This window comes from Pelodiscus sinensis, chromosome 15 (genome assembly GCF_049634645.1).
Source record: "Pelodiscus sinensis isolate JC-2024 chromosome 15, ASM4963464v1, whole genome shotgun sequence".
Lineage (NCBI taxonomy): Eukaryota > Metazoa > Chordata > Testudines > Trionychidae > Pelodiscus > Pelodiscus sinensis.
Window position 1 is genome coordinate 16,635,697 of NC_134725.1, and position 20,004 is coordinate 16,655,700.

Here is a 20,004-nt window from a genome sequence, read left to right on the forward strand (position 1 = left end):
CTCCTGTACCCCATCTCCACACAGAGAGAAGGGCATGAAGGGAGTTTGAGATTTGCATTTACAGTCTCATACAGCATGTGTGTCTGTCATTCTTACAAACACACACTGTCCTTCCCTTTCAGCTCCCGACCCAACACATATGTGGGGGGTGGTTGTTACTACTTTTACTGCTTGCAAACTGGGTTATTTTTGGTTTTTGACTGGTCTGTGCATTTCATAACTTTCATTGCTCTCTTACACTTAAATTTAATTCTTTGAGCAGTGAGTTCTAAAATGCTGAAGCTGTCACGTCTGGAGTCATTATCCCTGTGGTAATTGCTGCTCCTGGAGGTGGCTGGCATGTCCCTGCAGCCCCTAAGAAAGTTAGAGCAGGGGGTCTCCACATGCTGTCCTTGCCTGCAGACACCATTCCTACAGCTTACAGCTTCTATTTATTAGCAACGGAGAACTGTGGGGATGGGGCCTATGGACAAGTAGCACCACATAGAGCCATGCAGCCACTGCTGTACATGCCAGCTGCTTTCAGGAGTGGTGCAGGGGCCAGGGCGGGAATCCTGCTCCATCCCTAGGGTGGCTGTCAAGCCACTCCCAGGGAGATGGGGGGGACCAGGACTCAGGCCCCCAACCCTGTGCTCTCCAGGCAAATGCCATATCCCCTAGGCCACTCCAGAATCCAACCTCCCTCTCTTCAGAGGATCCCTTATGGCTACCTGTTGGCTACCCAGCTGCTGCCTGACAGGGTGGAGGCAGAGCTTGAGCAGCAGAGGGGGTGAGAGATTCAAACCTATCACCCTTTGCCCCCCAAGTGAATGCCCCATCTCCTAAGCCACACCAGAACCCACACCACTGTCCTACCTTCACGGCATCCCTTATCCTGTTTTCTGAATGCCAGACTGGCTAGCTCCATCCCTGGGTCAACCTGTGTTAGCTATTTGGCTGCTTCCAGGATATGGGGGGGGGGGGGGGGGGGGACTCAAACCCCCAACTCTGCACTCCCTAGGCAAATGCCCTATCTCCGAGGCTACTCCAGAACCCACCCCACCTTCCTTCCTTCAGGTGTCCTCTTCCACTCTCCAAATCCCTTGGCCCAAGACCAGAGCCTGCACCCCAACCCCGTACCGCATCCTGGTGAAAGTGTATGAGATTTGGGAAGGAGCGGGCATGGACTGAGCAAGGTGAGGTCTCGGAGAAAGGGTGCAGGGGCGGGGCCTCAGAAGTGGGGAAGGAAGCTGGGAAAGGGTATTTGGGTTTGATGTAGATCTTACCTTGCACATAAATTGAAAAAGTGATCTGTGGTTACAAAGGTTGGAGACCCCTGCTATAGGTTAAGTATGACATTGATCCTGGTGCACGACAGTGGAAAGGCTGATTTAGTTAATTAAGAATTAAAGGGGTGATAATACAACCAATGCCACATAGGTTTGTAGGAAAGAGCCCATCAAATTAATTTTGTATTTTTATGAGAATGAAGATATTGTTGATAAATGTAATAATGTTGATATAATATAATCTAGTGTTGATGTAATACTCTTAGGTTCAGTCTACACTAGACTCAGAAAGTCGGATTAAACCATATACCATCGTGAGCTTGGTGCTGTTGGCTTCCCTTACTCCTCACGACTGTGAGAAGTGTCACCTCCAACCGGAGCCGCCTTCAGAGTTCAATTTAATGAGTCTTAACTAGACCCATTAAATTGAACACCCAAAGATTGATCTCTGGCACATAAGTGGAGACGTCGCCTTAGATATCTGTAAGCATTTGGCATAGCACAATACTTTGCTTAAAAAAAGTAGAAAGATACAAAATTAACATGGCACAGAGTAAATGTATTAAAAACTGACTAACTAAACCAAGAATCATCATTTAAGAGGTATTTCTGGAAAGCTTCCCCAATGATTGGTGCTTGCCTCATCTGTTTAATATTTGTATGAGTTACTTGAAAGAAAACAAAACCATCACAAATCAATTTTGCAGATATTATAATAATTAGGGGAGTGGTAAATAAAGAAGAGGACAGGTCATTGACAAAGTGATCTGGATGACTTGGTTAAACGGAGAGCACACATAAGAATGGCTGTACTGGGTCAGACCAAAGGTCCATTTAGCCCTGTAGCCTGTCTGCCGACAGAGGCCAGCACCAGGTGCCCCAGAGAGGGTGGACCGAAGACAATGATCAAGCGATTTGTCTCCTGCCATCCTTCTCCAGCCTCTGACAAACAGAGGCCAGGGACACCATCTCTATCCCATGGCTAATAGCCTTTTATGGACCTAACCTCCATGAAATTATCTAGCTTCTCTTTAAACTCTGTTATAGTCCTAGCCTTCACAGCATCCTCTGGCAAGGAGTTCCACAGGTTGACTACACACTGTGTGAAGAAGAACTTTCTTTTATTAGTTTTAAACCTGCTACCCATTAATTTCATTTGGTGTCCTCTAGTTCTTCTATTATGGGAAACAAATAAACGTTTCTTTATCCGCCCTCTCCACACCACTCATGATTTTATATACCTCTATCATATCCCCCTTCAATCTCCTCTTTTCTAAACTGAAGAGTCCTAGTCGCTTTAACCTCTCTTCATATGGGACCCGTTCCAAACCCCTAATCATTTTAGTTGCCCTTTTCTGAACCCTTTCCAAGGCCAAAATATCTCTTTTGAGTTGAGACCATATCTGTACACAGTATTCAAGATGTGGGCATACCATAGTTTTATACAGGGGAAGTAAGATCTTCTGTGTCTTATTTTCTATCCCTCTCTTAATAATTCCTAGCATCCTATTTGCCTTTTTGACTGCCGCTGCACACTGTGTGGAAGTTTTCAGAGAACTATCCACGATGACTCCAAGATCTCTTTCCTAATTTGTCGTAGCCAAATTAGCCCCCACCATACTGTACGTATAGTTGGGGTTATTTTTCCCGATGTGCATCACTTTACACTTATCCACATTAAATTTCGTTTGCCATTTTGTTGCCCAATCACTCAGTTTGGTGAGATCTTTTTGGAGTCCCTCACAGTCTGCTTCTATCTTGACTATCCTAAACAGTTTGGTATCACCTGCAAACTTTACCACCTCACTGCTTACCCCTTTCTCCAGATCATTTATGAATAAGTTGAATAGGATTGGTCCCAGGACTGACCCTTGGGGGACACCACTAGTTACCCCTCTCCATTCTGAAAATTGACCATTTATTCCTGCCCTTTGTTTCCTGTCTTTTAACCAGTTCTCAATCCAAGAAAGGACCTTCCCTCTTATCCCATGGCCATGTAATTTACACAAGAGCCTTTGGTGAGGGACCTTGTCAAAAGCTTTCTGAAAATCTAAGTATACTATATCTACTGGATCCCCCTTGTCTGCATGTTTGTTAACCCCTTCAAAGAACTATCGATTAGTAAGACATGATTTCCCTTTACAGAAACCATGTTGACTTTTGTCCAACAAATTATGTTCTTCTACATGCCTCACAATTTTATTCTTGACTATTGATTCAACTAATTTGCCCGGTACTGAAGTTAGATTTACTGGTCCGTAATTGCCAGGATCGCCTCTAGAGCCCTTTTTAAATATTGGTGTCACATTGGCTACCTTCCAGTCATTAGGTACGGAAGCCGATTTAAAGGATAGGTTACAAACCACAGATAATAGTTCACCAATTTCCCATTTGAGTTCTTTTAGAACCCTTACATGAATGCCATCTGGTCCTCGGGATTTGTTAACATTAAGTTTTTTTATTTCTTCCAAAACCTCCTCTAATGACACTTCAATCCAGGACGGTTCCTCAGATTCATCACCCACAAAGGATGCTGCAAATTTGGGAATCTCCCTAACATCCTCAGCCGTGAAGACTGAAGCAAAGAAATCAGTTAGTTTCTCCGCAATGGCTTTATCGGCCTTGATTGCTCCTTTTATAGCACGATCGTCTAGGGGACCCACAGGTTTTTAAGCAGGCTTCCTGCTTCTAATATACTTAAACATTATTTCTTTTTGTGTTTTTGGCTAGCTGTTCCTCAAAATCTTTTTTTGCTTTTCTTATTACATGTTTACACTTGATTTGACAGTGTTTGTGTTCCTTTCTATTTATCTCACTAGGATTGGACTTCTACTTCTTAAAAGATGCCTTTTTGTTCCTCACTGCTTCTTTTACATGGTGGTTAAGCCACGGTGACTCTTTTTTAGGTCTCTTGCTATGTTTTTTAATTTGGGGTATACATTTAAGTTGGGCCTCTATTATGGTATCTTTAAAAAGTTTCCATGCAGCTTGTAGGGATTTGGCTCTAGTCACTGTGCCTTTTAATTTCTGTTTAACTAGCCTCCCCATATTTGTGTAATTCCCCTTTTTGAAATTAAATGCCAGAGTGCTGGACTGCTGAGGTGTTCTTCCCACCACAGGAATGCTAAATGTTATTATATTATTCCCAAGCGGTCCTGTAACTTCTCCTGGACCTGATCCTGCTCTCCACTCAGGACTAAATGGAGAATTGCCTCTCCCCTTGTGGGTTTCTGTACCAGCTGTTCCAAGAAGCAGTCATTTAAGCCATTGAGAAATTTTATCTCTGCTTCTCTTCCTGAGGTGACATGTATCCAGTCAATATGGGGATAATTAAAGTCCCCTATTATAATAGAGTTCTTTATTTTGGTAGCCTCTCTAATCTCCCTCAGCATTTCAATGTCAGTATCGCTGTCCTGGTCAGGTGGTCGGTAATATATCCCTGCTAATTTCTTATTATTGGAGCATGGAATTACTATCCATAGCGATTCTATTGAACATGTCAATTCATTTAATATTTTTATTTCATTTGAAATGCACACAAGTATGCATTTTAATATGGCTAAATGCAAGAAGTGTGCCTCTAGGAACAAAGGACCTATGCCATACTTACAAGATAGGGAACTCTCTCCAGGGGAGACCATTGTGGAGAATAAGATGCAGAGGTTGGTCCATGGTGGATTATCATCTAAACATGAGCTCCCAGCACAACGTTGTGACCAAAAGAGCCAATGAAATCCTTGGATACATAAATAGGGGAACCTCGAGTAGGAGCAGAAAAATATTTACCTCTGTATTTGGCACTGGTGGAATACTACATCGAGTTCTGTTATCCAAAATTCAAGAAAGAGATTGATAAATTGGAGAGGGTTCCAGGAAGAGTTGTGTGAATGAATAAAAGATTAGAAAACAGGCCTCAATGACAGATTGAGCTCCTTGAATCTACTTATCTAAGCAAAGAGGGAGTTAAAGGGTGACTTGATTATAGTCTACAACTCTACACATGGGGAACAAATGTTTAATAATGGCTCTTCAATCTATCAGAGAAAGATATAACACAATACAATGCTAGACTTGAAGTTAGATTAATTTACATTGGAAATATTTTGTCCTTTTTTCAACAATGAGAATAATGAACCATTGGAACAATTTACCAAGGGTTGTGGTGGATTCTCTACCATGGACAATTTTCAAATCAAGGCTGGATGCTTTCCTAAAAGATTTGCTCTAGAAATTATTATAAGGCCGTTCTATGGGCTGTGTTCTATAGGAAGTCGGACAAGATGATCACAGTAGTCCCCTGGAATAAAAGAAGAGCTGCTTTGGTTTGATAAGTTCATGTATTATTGAAAATTACCCCTTCTCCCTTTACCCAAGAGACTGGGGAACTGAAAATGCCTAAAGCCAGCCTGCTAAAATGTAATGCTTTCTACCTCTCTCAGCTGAAGGATGAGTTAGGGCAACAGTGGAAAGTTTTTAAAACCTAGTTCTGCCAGACAACACCTGCTTTAGCTAACGGTGTGATTCCTACCTACCTCTTGGACAGCACTGTCTGTACATCTCAGTGCTTTCTGCAAAGGAAGCATTAAATGAATAACAATATATCCCAATTGTTAAGTCCAGCAGTATTAGGAAAATGATCCACTAAGGACACTGGTTTTCAGATATGGACTAGAGATGTTAAAGACTAGTCGACTATCCGATAAGCATTTGCTTATCGGATAGTATGTCGACTAGTCAATTCCCCCTGCCCTCCCCCCACTGCCTCTATGAGATGATAAAGTGGGTGAAGGGAGGGGAGGAAGGGGTACTTCATAGCTGTGCAGTGTTGCTGCTTTGAAATCCCAAGGTGGCGTTTCAAAGGGGCAGCCTCTGCACAGCGGATCAGCTGTGCAGAGGCTCCCCCTTTAAAACACCAGCTCTGCACTTTTTCAAAAAGGTAGCCGTGGAGCCCGGGGGCAGCTGGGGACTCCTCAGCTGATCCCGGGCTCTGCACGGCATTTCCCCAGAACCCAGGGTCAGCTGGGCAGTCCCTAGCTGGCCCTGAGCTCTGCGTAGCATGCAGCGTAGCATGGAGCCCGGGGTCAGTGGGGGACTCCATATCTTTGAAAAGCACAAGAGCCCCCGCTGGGGACTCTTGTACATTTCAAAAGCAGGCACCCGCATGCAGCCCGGAGTCAGTGGGACTTCCTGCTAGCCCCAGGCTGTACCCGGAGTTCCACATTCCTCCTCTGAAATGTGCGAGAGTCCCAGTGGACGTGCCTATCGACTAGTCGATGGAAATTCCATCGACTAGTCAATTAACCGCATTTTAAGATCCCTAATATGGATATCCTGCTTTTCTGTAAACAGGTGTTCAACTCCCGCTGAATTGCCAGAGTTGGGAGATAGAATCATGCTGGCTGTTGGGCCTGGCAGAACATCAACACTGTTACAGAAAGCGTGATGGAAATGAACAGATTACCCCATCTATGCTAGCAATAGAATCTCTTTCAGAATTGGCTGAAGAGGCCCATTGCAGAGACAGAGCCTTCAGCTCTCAATTTACAATTTTAGTTGCTATGTAGCTTAATATACCCCTCCAGTCATTCAGCTTGCACATCGGGGAAACCTGAAATGTAAGAGATGTAGGACTGGCTAAATCAGTTTCCTTACTGCTTTTCATATTTTTTTCGTTACCTCAGATCTGCCCTTGGTTGGGATCTGCAGTTACTAGAATCACTCTCTACCTTTTCCTCTTCAAACAATATGGGCTCTAGGAAGGCACGAGGGTTGTCACGTCAATAATGCAAAACCCTGTTGCTTCGAAGTCAGCTGTTCTGGCGTGAAGTGCATAGTAGGCTATGCTTATTAACAAAATAGGAAATCTGATCTATAGAAAGAAAACACTGGGGATTAATCCTGGATTGCAGACTGTGGCCAACACTGGGCCTTCATCCAAACACCAATGACAAGGAATGAAATTTTCTCCCACCTGTCGCTTAAAGCAGGTACAACTATTGCTGTGTTGTAGTCTCTTTGCTACAGCTATTGTAACAAATCCCTTTTATATTGGTTTCAAATTCATGACTAAGTTCATTATTTTGTTTCTTCATTGTTTTGCCAACAACCAGCAATGAATTGTGAATTTTCCTTCCACAAAATTGCAAATAAAAAAAAAAGTGACTCAAGTGGGTTGTGCCCATGAAAGCACATGATAATATATATCTTTTGATAGTCTCTACGGTGCTACAGGGTCACTCTAAGTTACAGACTAACACAGCTACCCATCTGAGACTACAAATTTTGACAGCTAGTTTCTAACACACACATTCCTCAGATTGGCATTCTAAGGGAAGCTTGAATGGTCAGTTTAACAGGTAAATGCAACTTTAAATAATATCTTGAAACAGATTTTGAATTACTCCATGTAGGGGGAAAAAATTACATGTACTATTGCAGTGGCTTAAAATAGCTGTGTTAGCCTATGAGAGTAACACAGGGTGGCTGTAACACAGGGGACAGAAATCTCTATTGCAATGCACTATCCCTGCCATAAAGAGTTGTATTGTGAACTCACTTAAGTAGCCTTAGTGATAGTGATGTTTGTGATTGAAAATGACCAAGGCTTTACTTTTTTTTTCTTCCAAAAAGATTCTCCCACTTGTGGTTGGACTGGCACTATTGTTGTAGACAATCCCACAGCTGAGCCCTATTAATTTTTCTCCAAGCACAGCAGGGTCAACATACTCAATGATGCTGAAATGGTCCCCTTCTCACAGAGCTTTGCCGGTCACAGTACAGCCTATGTAATGGCTGCATCACAAATGCAATTCCTTTTTCTCCCACTCAGAGACCACATCTGCTGCTGTATTGAAACCCAGAGACTCACTTCATGATGAAGATTTTTGAATTCCATTAAATCACAAGATGCAGCAGCAGCTTTGGATTACAATGGATCAATAAGTAATAACAGTCCGATTTCAGTAGTGGACCAAAAGTTTGGAGTCCTATGGTATGGAAACTGAAGAATCTCTTTATAGCAGCAAAGACTGTCTGTCAAGCCTTGAACACATCCATCATGTTGGATGACAGTGCAAAACACCATAATCAATGCAGATAGATATTCAGATTTGAGAACAACTGTGTATCTACTAAAAAGCATTATCCTATTTCTCTATACCTATCCACCAGGAGCATGGGAGGGAATCAAAACAGAGCACTATATTCCATTTTCTACAAGGTCAAAAGAATTAGTAGTATGCAATTCAAGTTTATCACTATCCATTTTAAAAATGCTGGAATCTAAAAACTAATACCAACATCCTCAGGTCAAAATCTGGATTTTCAAATCCCGTCAGTATTTCTGGATTTTCAAATCCCGTCAGTATTTTTGGATTGCCGGGGTTGTTTGGGGGATTTTCCAATGCATTCCACACCAAAACGGATAAGCCTTTAAATAAAAAAAAAAAGTAGCGTGAGGCTACTCAAAATAAATTGAGCCCTGCACCTTCCAGGACTGATGCCTTCTAACTCCCTTTATCCTATCACACGCTGGTATCTGCCAAACAATTCAATACTGCCACTTCAATACACTATGTGATACCATGTGCTTCAAGCATCTTACAATATTACTATCTACAAATCTGTAAGTCATTTTCCACAGCACCATATGTGAATAATAAAGTGAATGATTTCTTTATGCATTAAAGATATAAATAAATCTCACTTGGATTAGGGATGTAATAGTGTAGTCGATTAACTGATAAGCAAAATCTTATAGATTAATGCTATAGTGTACAAGCATTTCTCCCTCCCTCCCTGCTAGTACATTTTTTAGCAGGCTGGCCAGGAGCCCAGTTCAGTCCTGGCTTGTACTGGGTCCAGGACCAATCCCCACTGCAGCTCTGCATTTAAAGCGTTTTAGGAGCCAGGTGGGCAGGCAGCTCAGCTCAGTTCTGGCTTGTGCTAGGTCCAGGAGCTCAGCCCCCTGCTCTCCCTGGACAGCAGCGTAGGGTGACAAGCAGCAGGTCCACAAGGGGAGCTGGATTTTAAACTGGCTCTCCTTGTGGACCAGCTCCCACCTGGCACCCCTTGCTGCTGCCTCTGATAGAGAGGCAGCAGCGCAGAGTGGCAGAGGGGCTCCTGGGGACAGGGATGGAGCATACTAGCCCCATTCCCAGGAACTATAGAATTAGACAATAAGAATTCACAAGGTTAATAGATTATTCAATTAACCATTATTTCACATTGCTAGCTTGGATCTTTGTCAAGAGTTATTTTTAAATGGGTAGAGGTAATTTTGTATTTTTTCTACATTTCACTCAGAATAAAGATAAACTAAGAAAACAGTGCTTACACTTTCCACTTCCTCCCTTTTGCACCCTACTGCACTTGGATTAAACAATATATTCCAGGCCCCAGAATACAAGACATTTACTATTGGTGTCTTTTCCCCCCAGGTTTGAATGGAAAGTAACAAATGTAAGCAGCAGTTTATTCTTAATGCTGATCTTCCCTCTCCTATAACTAAAATGATATGCCAGTGGCAGGTGGCAAGTTTGAGGGGGATGGGAGTTGTTTCTTTTTTCTTTCTTTCTTTTTAAAATAAATATAACAACAAAGGGCAGCCAGATTTGACCTACTGGGTCAACCCTCAAGAGTTAAACTGATTTAAATAATTAGACCTAGAACGTCAGGCACCAGCACAAATAATTGCTCCTAATGCTTTTAGGATTAGATTGCTAATGAAAAGGCACAAAAAAGAGGCCACTTGCAGTTGTGGAAATAAGTCAATTTTCCTTTCATATGTCATATTCTCCATGTAGAGCTTCTGTGATATGATCCTAAGGAGCCATTTATGGTTCTCTCTCCAGAATTGCTGCAGCATCAGCAATAGCATAATCAGAATATTTTGTGACTTAAAGCTATGTGGACAATATATTTATTAAATATGTTACAAGTTAAGGATTTTTTTCAGTGAAAATTAACTCTTAGGAGTAACATATTGCTTTTTCCCTTGGCATATAAATTCAACCAGATTATTCTAATAGAAACAGCACATTGAAATATTTTAAGCTTCCTTCAATCAAAAGATAAAAACAGTTTTGTCATAAATTATGTTACTGTTTTTTGGCTTCTTGCCTTGAATATATTATATAATTAAGTAATATCCAGTGGGATTTGAATAGCCCTCTGGTACATATACACTTGGTTTCATATATAATGCAATAATTTTATGTGGAGGTATACACTCTTCCACTCACAGATAGTGAATGCAAAGTTACAGCTTCCTTAACAAGAGGCAGCGGTTTCATTTGGTTTCTAAATTGCAAGTTTTCCAAGCAAAAAGTTTGCAGAAGTCATAAAACCAGAGAGCATATGTAATGTACACAAAAGACTCAAAGCTGTGCCTGAAGAAAAAGCTCTCTGCTTGCATCAGGGACAAACACTAGCCACACTCTTGCTGTGAAATGATCAAAATAAGCGCCCAGCTGGCAGCACTGATAAAGGGATAAACAGGCAGGCTGGAAAGCCCTCCACCCGTCATTTCTAGATGCCCACTTCTGCGTGGGGCAAGTTCAACCTGAAGTGAATTAGTGACTTCTCTGTAGCCCTGGTCACTAGGACCCGGCACTGAAATGCAGCGAACATAATGGACGGCTCGCTCCGAGAGCAGCTGCCCAACGCGCTCACTTCCCAGTGGCGAGAGGGTTCATTCACAATTCGGCTGGGGTAACAGACTGGCTGCCACTTTGTACAATTCTCATGGATCTGGGCTGAGGGAGTCCAAGTAAGCCTCCGAGCCCCCACTGAGAAAAAAAAAAGAAGCGTTCCCTGTTTAGCCTGCGGAGCGAAGGAGACCCCGGCGCGTCCTGCTTTGTGACGGGGAGAGGGGAATGTGGCGCACAGCTGCAAAGGGGGCCGCTCCGTGCAACACAAAATGTTACGCTCCAGCCTGGCTGAACGGCCGGTTTGCCAGGATTTAATCGGCTCCCCAGGTAGCTCGCGGCCTGGGGGAGGGCGCGCCCCTGGCTGAGGAGGAGGGCGCACCGGCTCCGAGCGAACCCCAAGCTGTGGGGCTACCTAGGATCCTCTGTTCCGTCTACTGCATTGGGGAACGGTGCCGTCCGTAACAAAAGCCAAGAGACCCGTCAGCTCAGCCGCGGCGGCTCCTTCTCGCCTGGCTCTGCGGGCGGCGATGGGGCAAAAGTTCCGTGCAATCCCGCAGAGCTGGAGGGGTGCCTGCTTGGGGGAAGCGGTCCGCTTTCTGGGGAAGAGAGCTCGCCTGTGGGCTCCCGAGTGCCATCTCCGGCTCGATCTGCCTCTCCTGAGAGCTCCCCCCGGGAGCGGGGGGAAGAGATTCACGGGAAACCTCCCCCAGTACAGTAAGGGTCCATGCAAAACACGCCCCCACCCCCAATGCCCTGCTCCCTCTCTTCCAAAGAATGGGTCAATCCCCAGGTCCGAGCAGGGGGCGGAGGAGACGGGGTCAGGGCAGCCAGCGACCGCGGGCGCTGTTTGTCTCCTTTGGCTTCTCCAGGCAGCAGCCGCAGCCGCAGCCCCCTTCCTAGTCCCCCTCCCTTCCCCCGATCGCAAGACATCGGCTGAGCAAAAGAGGGAGGGGAGCAAAAAGTTTGCAGGCGCTGCGACCAAATAGCAAGGATTCGCCATCCCGAGACATCAGAATTAACCCGCTTCCCCGCCCCCTTCCAAGGCAACGGGGGCAGCACATGGGGGGAGACAGCAGCGGCTGCCAGGCATGGGCACGGTACGGCAGGAGACATCCCCGCCCCTTGCCTTGGGTCTCCCCCTTGCACCCATGCAGTGGGCACATAAAGAGCAGGGGGCAGCAGGGCTGAGCTGCGCCTACAGCCCCGAGCAGCACCAGCTGGGCTGCAGTCTCCCGCGTCCAGCCCCCGAGCTGGGGAAGCCGCGAGCTCGGCCCCTGCACGGCTACTTTGTGCCTCGCTACCTTTTTTGTTGTCTTGCATCGGGTTGCAGCGGCTTGGCTCCCCCTTTCCCTTCGGCTCTCGGGCTATGCCAGCCTGTTCCTCATCTCACAGCCTTCCTCTCAGCGCCATCTTGCAAGCTTGTGACGTTGAGAGCGGCTCACCCCTGACCCACATTTGAATAGAAGCCAAAATGAAAAAAAAAGGGGGGGTGGGGAGGGGGGAAGAAAAGGAGAAGGGGCAGAGGGGGGGGGGGGAGAACAAAAAGAACGAGAAAGAGAGAAAGGCAACAGCTAAGCCAGAGCTGCGCCAATATAACACATCAGCTCCTGCCCTCTCGCCAGCTAGTTTAGTAGTAAGCAATTTCCTGCTTTTGCCAGAAATGTTGCAGCAGCAGAACTGGGAGAGAGAGCTTTGTAATTCCCATTAAAGGACGTAGGCTTCTCCCACCCTCTTCCCTTACCACCCACACCTCTGAATTCCACCCCGGCATCCTATCACTAGTTTATGGCAATCTAAAGATTGCTACCCACGCTCCGATTTCCACCAATTAAAAGGCATTTCTAAAGATGGGTTTTTTTTCCTCTCCACCTGGTGAGATCTAGACTGTGTCTATGAAAAATATAACCTGTAAATGTTCTGAGATTTTTTTAAACAAAATGTTTAATGCTGTATGCGAAACCAGGGAAATCTGCAGTGCAATTAGTATGTTATTAGTTTGTTACCATAATTTTGTTAAGCACTGCCAATGTGAACGGTATCACATACAAGACACAAAGAGAGACATAACCTGTACCCATAGGAGTCAATAGGAATGTAAGATTTTTTTTATTTTTTATTGGAGACATATTGACAGGGGGAATTGTTTGGGATTTAATTTACTTCCCTAGTCCTGCAAATATTTACATGTGTTTAATTTTAAGCACGAGTAAATCCCTTGAACAAAATGGGACTAAGCGCTGAAATTAAGCACATGCTTTTTTTAATCAGACTTTAATTTTCAAAATGTGAACTGACAGAAAAGCTGCAACTTTTCCACATTGATGAGTATGGCCAGCCACGTGAATGTAATACTGAACAGGAATACTAGTTAGTGTTACATTTTCATATGTTACTTTTTCAAAATAGTATACAGAATTAAGCTAATTAATCTCTAATAATGAAACAACAGATAAGACCACATATTATGGCAATTAGATACAGTATAAGATTATTTTGCTTCCACACAGAAATAGTTGAAATATTTTCAACTGTAAAATGTTTTCTTTTTATTTGATATGTTGCATATTTATTAATAAAAGAGGAAATTATAGTGCCAAGAGCAGATGATAAATTATATCTTAGAGGTTTTGCTTCTCAGAAGATAAATCCTCAGTATCACCCATTACCTACGTCCATTTCACATTGGGCAGAGTGATTATGTTAATGAAGCTGATCCCATAATTTGTCTCTGAAAAGTGGATGGTAAAGTCCTAGCAATACCAAAGTATTTTACAGACTTCTTGTGTAGACCCAGGCAGTTAAGCTCCATCACAACCTCAACCTCATATAACCTTGTCTAATAATAAAGTTCCTTTCATAGATGTTCACTGGATTTCAAAGTTTTTGCCTCGGAGGTCTCTCAGATCTACCATAGGGGCCCGACTGGACAAATAAAGATAAGATTGATCACAACAGAGTGTCAGAAGGGTCTGGACCTTCACTACTCTCACTCAGGCTGTGTCCAGTCTCAGGGTTTTTTTCGAAAAAAGTAGCCTTTTTTCGAAAAAACATCACCTGCGTCTAGACTGCAGCCGCGTTCTTTCGAAATTAAATCGAAAGAACGCGGCTTTTCTTTCGACGGCGGTAAACCTCATTTCACGAGGAAGAACGCCTTTTTTCGAAAGTGCTCTTTCGAAAAAAGGCGTTCTTGAATGCCAACAGGGCTTTTTAGAAAGAGAGCATCCAGACTCACTCGCTGCTTTCTTTCGAAAAAGCGGCTTGCTTTTTCAAAAGTACTGCTTGCAGTCTAGACGCTCTTTTTCGAAAGAAGCTTTTTCGAAAGATACTTTCAAAAAAGCCTCTTTCGAAAGAGGCTTGCAGTCTAGACATAGCCTCAGTGAAGAGCACAAAACCTCAACAGTGGAGCAAAGAGCAGCCAACTGACTGTGAGTACAAGACGGCAAATTAGACATAGATCAGTTCAAGACTCTTGCCTCACTGGGGGAGTGGAAGGATCAGGATGGGAGTGATTTCCAGCTGGATTTTAAAGCTAGTGGCCTTGCAAAAAGCTAGAGAGGTGCAGGGAGCATTCTTACTCCATGCTGTGCTGGAGAAGCCATAGAAGAATGCCCAATCCTTGTGACATATCAACTAAGCAGGGAAGAAAACAATCTGGAAGCTGTTTTAGCCAGGGTTTGAAATTAATTTCATCCAACTTATCCATAGATTTGGGGATTATTAGTTCTGGACACACCCACTTTAAGGAAATGGAAACATGGGCAAATACCTAATGGAGCTGAGACAAAAATACATATTAGGAAGTTGGCACAGTGGAAAATGGTACAATAGGACACAAATCTGTGTTCTGCTTAATAAATACATATAAGCTATATGACTAAATAGGGGCTAATGAGAAAGCCAGACTTGGACCTTCCACTAAAACTGGGCATATCTGGCATATCGGACATAGACTCTGACTACACCTCCATCTGAATAAGACGGCATACAAGAGAGATACCAAGACACTGTCATGGATGCTGCCATTCAAATGCCATGTACAGCATTGGGTACAACACGTGCCAAGTAAAAGGACAACAGTAATAATAGGGCTTAGACCAGAGGAGAAAGACAACATTTGCGTAAATACATTGTTCGTGGGAACTGTTTCACAAATGAGTATGTTTTGAAAGATGTTTGGTATTCTGTGTTAGCTTCAGTTGAACAACCATTCCAGTTGTAATCAGATACTAGTTCTTAATGCTGTTATTTTTTAATAATGCTGCAGAATACCTTTGAGGTGCCAATCAGGATTAGGGCCAATTGTACCAGGTGATGTACAGACACGTACAAAGACACTGACCCAATCTGGTGAATGGTGGAGAATATACTAAAAACACTGGGTCCAATGCAAGTACAACAAACAGATTTCCTCCTAGTGGTATATTTATAGTTCAGAATAGAACTTGAAGAGCTAGTAAACAGGGCTGGAATTATATCCCATACACGCATTAGTTTCCAGTCATTCCTCACAAACTTCTCCATGGTGTTGTTTCTGGTAGAGAAGCAGCTGTGGACCTTAATATTATCCACAAGATGGAGGCATTGCAGGAAGAATACTTAGATTCAAATCAAGAGCTGGTAGATGAAACCTCAGAGGGTTTTCAGGGCTGTAGTGAGTTTTAAGGTACTCGCTATCCATGGATGGCAATCTTTCAAAGCTGTCCCGATGGCTGGTTTATGCTCATGTTATAAATGTAGGAGGACATCATAGAATCCTGTAATGTGTAGAGTTGAATCCCTATCCGGTGGGTCAGCAGTGAAGCCATCACAAAAAGGAACAAGTCACTGAAGGAGGAAGGGAGGAGGGATAAACAGGACTCAAGAGCTGGTGTGCCCCTTTGCCCGGCCAGCCATTCAACACTGCCTCTCCCAGCGGCAGTGGATGTCCAGTGCCACCTAGCAGGCAAAGCTGTTGTTTACAATAGGGAATGAAAAGGGTGGCAATGGGTGAGTTAAACTCTGAAGTTAAACTTGTGTTTACTTTCTGCACCTTGGTGCAGATTTAAATAATCATTTTTGCTGTTAGGCAACAAGAGCAATTTTCCAGCAATGAAACCTTAAAGGGGTACAAGAGAGCCACTTCATTTGCTTATTGCAATGCCTTTATTGCAGCTGCAACACAGAAATTAATCTGACTGCAGACGACAGCAAGGTATAAAATGTACAAAGGAAGCAGCCTAAGAAGGAAGCAAGGTGCATGGGGGGAAATAATTATACCACCAAAGGAAGATTCAGGCAATAGCTGACCTGCCAGCACCACAAAGACAAGAAGTGACTGTAACATTTTCTGGGCATGGGACATGCATCCTGAGTGGGACAAAAAGACTAAGAGTTCCATAGAATAGAATCATAGAATACTAGAACTGGAAAGGACCTTGAGAGGTCATCAAGTCCAGTCCCCTGCCCTCACGGCAGGACCCATTACTGTCTAGACCATCCCTGATAGATGTCTATCTAACCTGCTCTTAAATATCTCCACAACCTCCCTGGGCAATTTATTCCAGTTTTTAACCACCCTAACAGGAAGTTTTTCCTAATGTCCAACCTAAACCTCCCTTGCTGCAGTTTAAACCCATTGCTTCTTGTCCTATCCTCAGAGCCTAAGGAGAACAATTTTTTCCCTCCTTCTTGTGACACCCTTTTAGAAACCTGAAAACTGCTACCGTGTCCCCTCTCAGTCTTTTCTTTTCTAAACTAAACAAGCCCAATTCTTTCAGTCTTCCCTCATAGGTCATGTTCTCTAGACCTTTAATCATTCTTTTTGCTCTTCTCTGGACCTTCTCCAATTTCTCCACATCTTTCTTGAAATGTGCTGCCCAGAACTGGACACAATACTCCAAGTGAGGCCTAATCAGTGTAGAGCAGAAGAGTGACTTATCATGTCTTGCTCACAACACACCTGTTAATGCATCCCACAATCATGTTTGCTTTTTTAGCAACAGCATCACACTGTTGACTCATATTTAGTTTGTGGTCCACTATGACCTCTAGACCCTTTTCTGCAGTACTCTTTCCTAGACAGTTGCTTCCCATTCTGTATGTGTGAGACTGATTGTTCTTTCCTAAGTGGAGTATTTTGCATTTGTCCTTCTTAAACTTCATCCTATTTAACTCAGACCATTTCTCTAGTTTGTCCAGATCATTTTGAATTATGACCCTATCTTCCAAAGCATTTGCAACCCCTCCCAGCTTCATATCATCTGCAAACTTAACAAGTGTAATCTCTATGCCAATATCTAAATATTTGATGAAGATATTGAACAGAACTGGTCCCAAAACGAAACCCCACTTATTATGCCTTTCCAGCAGGATTGTGAGCCGTTAATAACTACTCTCTGAATGGTTATCCAGTGAGTTATGCACCCACCTTATAGTAGTCCCATCTAAGTTTTATTTGCTTAGTTTATTGATAAGACTACCATGTGAGACCATAACAAATGCCTTACTAAAGTCTAGGTATACCGTGTCCACCGCTTCTCCCTTATCCACAAGATATGTTATCCTGTCAAAGAAAGCTATCAGATTGGTTTGACATGATTTGTTCTTTACAAATCCATGCTGGCTGTTACCTATCACCTTATTATCTTCCAGGTATTTACAGATGAATTCCTTAATTACTTGCTCCATTATCTTTCCTGTCACAGAAGTTAAACTGACTGGTCTGTAGTTTCTTGGGTTGTTCTTATTTCCCTTTTTATAGATGGGCACTATATTTGTCCTTTTCCAGTCTTCTGGAATCTCTCTTGTCTTCCATGATTTTTCATAGATGGTAGGTAAAAGTTCAGATACCTCTTCTATCAGCTCCTTCAATATTCTAAGATGCATTTCATCAGGCCCTGGTGACTTGCAGACATCTAACTTTTCTGAGTTATTTTTAACTTGTTCTTTTTTTATTTCAGCTTCTAAACCTACCCCTTTCCCACTAGCATTTACTATGTTAGGCATTCCTTCATCATCAGACTTCTTGGTGAAGACCTAAAAAAAGAAGTCATTAAGCACCTCTGCCATTTCCACTGAAAAACCTGTTTCTTCATGATATGGTGATAATGAGAACAGAAGATTGTCCACGAACAATGAAAAAATGCTCCTTTTCAGGCACTGGTTCTAAGTTCTAACACAGACAACTGCAAACTATGCTCAAGTGGAAAAAGAGGTGTTGGGAAAAGCATGTGTGATGACATCACACCAATGTCTGTTTGACAAAGAGGTCCTTCTAAAATCAGAATGCTAGCTCCTGGAAAGCACATACACTAACCCATTCAACAAGAGACACTCCAAAATGGAGGAGAATGTGTTTATGCCAAGATGTATCTGGAAAACTTCTCCATCTCTTTTATGTATTCATCTGTAAATACATCTATGAACTATATTAATCTCACTAAGACCTCTTCATAATTAGGTTACTTCAGTTCCCCACTGCTTTTTTGTGGGTTATTGCTACTTGAACTATGATTGTAGTTGATGGATGCTTTCTAGGAAAATTATTTTTTTACTCTTTCATATAAAATATTCATCTCTAAAAAATATACATTCTAGATAGTGCTGGAATTTCACTTTAATTTTTGTGGAAATTTGTTCCAGTGAAATTGAAACATAAGTTTTTGAGACACATGTTTAATTTAGAAGAAAACTTTACCAGAAACATAATATGAATCCAAAGCTCTCTAGTGTAGAGATGAATTTGTCAGGTTCTGCCTTTCAGAGCTATTGTTTTTGTCTGCTAAGGTGGGGCTTTTGGGCTATTTACTTGCCACCTCCCACTGCTCCAGGCGGTTGTCCATGGGAGCGGGACCTCAGGGCAGCCAGCTGCAGGAAGTCTTGTAGCTGTAATTCTGGATCCTTGGTTGCAGCCTACCCAGTGAAAGGGCCTGCGCTTTAGACCACAACTACCACTAATTCCCCAACAGAAGACACAGCAGGTAGTGGGTCACAACAGGGAGCCGCCCCCTCCCCCAGAGGGGACCAGCCTACATGTGGTGGAGAATGTGGGCAGCGCCTAACCCCTGACAAGAAAGGACTAGCTGCTACCTGGAAAAAAAAAGGAGAGAGAGTGCCCCGTGGATCTCGAGAAATTTTTTAAATATTGGACCGAAACTCAGCAGCAACACCAGCAGCTGATACAGCAGCTGGGCACCCAACAGGAGCACCAACAACAGCTGATGCAGAAGATGGGCACCCAGCAGCAACAGCTTCTCCAAAGGCTGCCTACCCAGCAACAAGAATTACAGCTACAAGACTTCCTGCAGCTGGCTGCCCTGAGGTCCCACTCCCATGGACAATCGCCTGGAGCAGTGGGAGACACCCCCCCCCCCCCGGTACCAGCTGTGCCCATATGGCACTCTAAGACGGGGCTGGATGACAACCTGGAAGCCTTTCTGGAGACGTTTAAATGTGTTGCAGTGGTAGCTGGGTGGCTGCAGGGGCAGTGGGCCACTCTTCTGGCACCCTACTTATTGGGACCTGTCCAGATGACCTATCACAGACTTTCTATTGAGGACGCCCAGGAGTGAAGTCAGTGAAGGCCACGATCCTAGATACCCTGGATATTAGCCCTGAGACCTTCCAACACCGACTCCAAAGCACAAGCTTCCCAACTGGTGCCCGACCACAGGCTGTAGCTCAAGAAGTGAGGAACCTTGCCTGGTGGTAGCTATGCCCCAAACAAAACTTGGCTGACGAGATTGTTGAGCTGATCACCCTGGAGCAGTTCATTCAGGTCCTTCCGTCGCGGGGCCGGGCGTGGGTTCTTCGACATCGCCCAACAACTCTTCAAGCCACTGTTACCCTTATGGAAGACTACCTGGCAACCGATGGGCCCATCGGATTAGGGGGTCATGCACCCCATTCCCTGTGCAGACCAGCAGCCTTGACACCTCCTCAGGGTGGCCCAAGGAAACCCTGACCATCATTCTATCCCCCCGAAGCATGGAGTACAAATCCCAGATCAGGGTTGATCAACTAGCAGCCAAGCACAGGGGGCTTTGGAAATACCTCGGCTGTGAAATACCTCGGCGCAACCTCCAAATGTGCACTCCCGCCCAGCGTGC

The 20,004-nt window shown here is 43.9% G+C and overlaps 1 protein-coding gene across 19 annotated transcripts in view; it reads right to left on the reverse strand.

Moving 5' to 3' along the window:
• HIC2 (HIC ZBTB transcriptional repressor 2) overlaps window positions 1-12,641 on the reverse strand; it is a 135,850-nt gene extending 123,209 nt beyond the window's left edge. For 11 of the 19 annotated variants that reach the window (XM_075898268.1, XM_075898261.1, XM_075898249.1 and 8 more), the window contains exon 1: window positions 12,220-12,640. The gene's annotated coding sequence lies outside the window, so the exon portion shown is untranslated. Of the gene's footprint in view, window positions 1-8,563; window positions 8,698-12,219 lie in introns of all 19 variants that reach the window. The other 8 variants (XM_075898251.1, XM_075898254.1, XM_075898250.1 and 5 more) reach the window with 3 other exon arrangements.
• Between the last annotated feature and the right edge of the window lie 7,363 nt (window positions 12,642-20,004).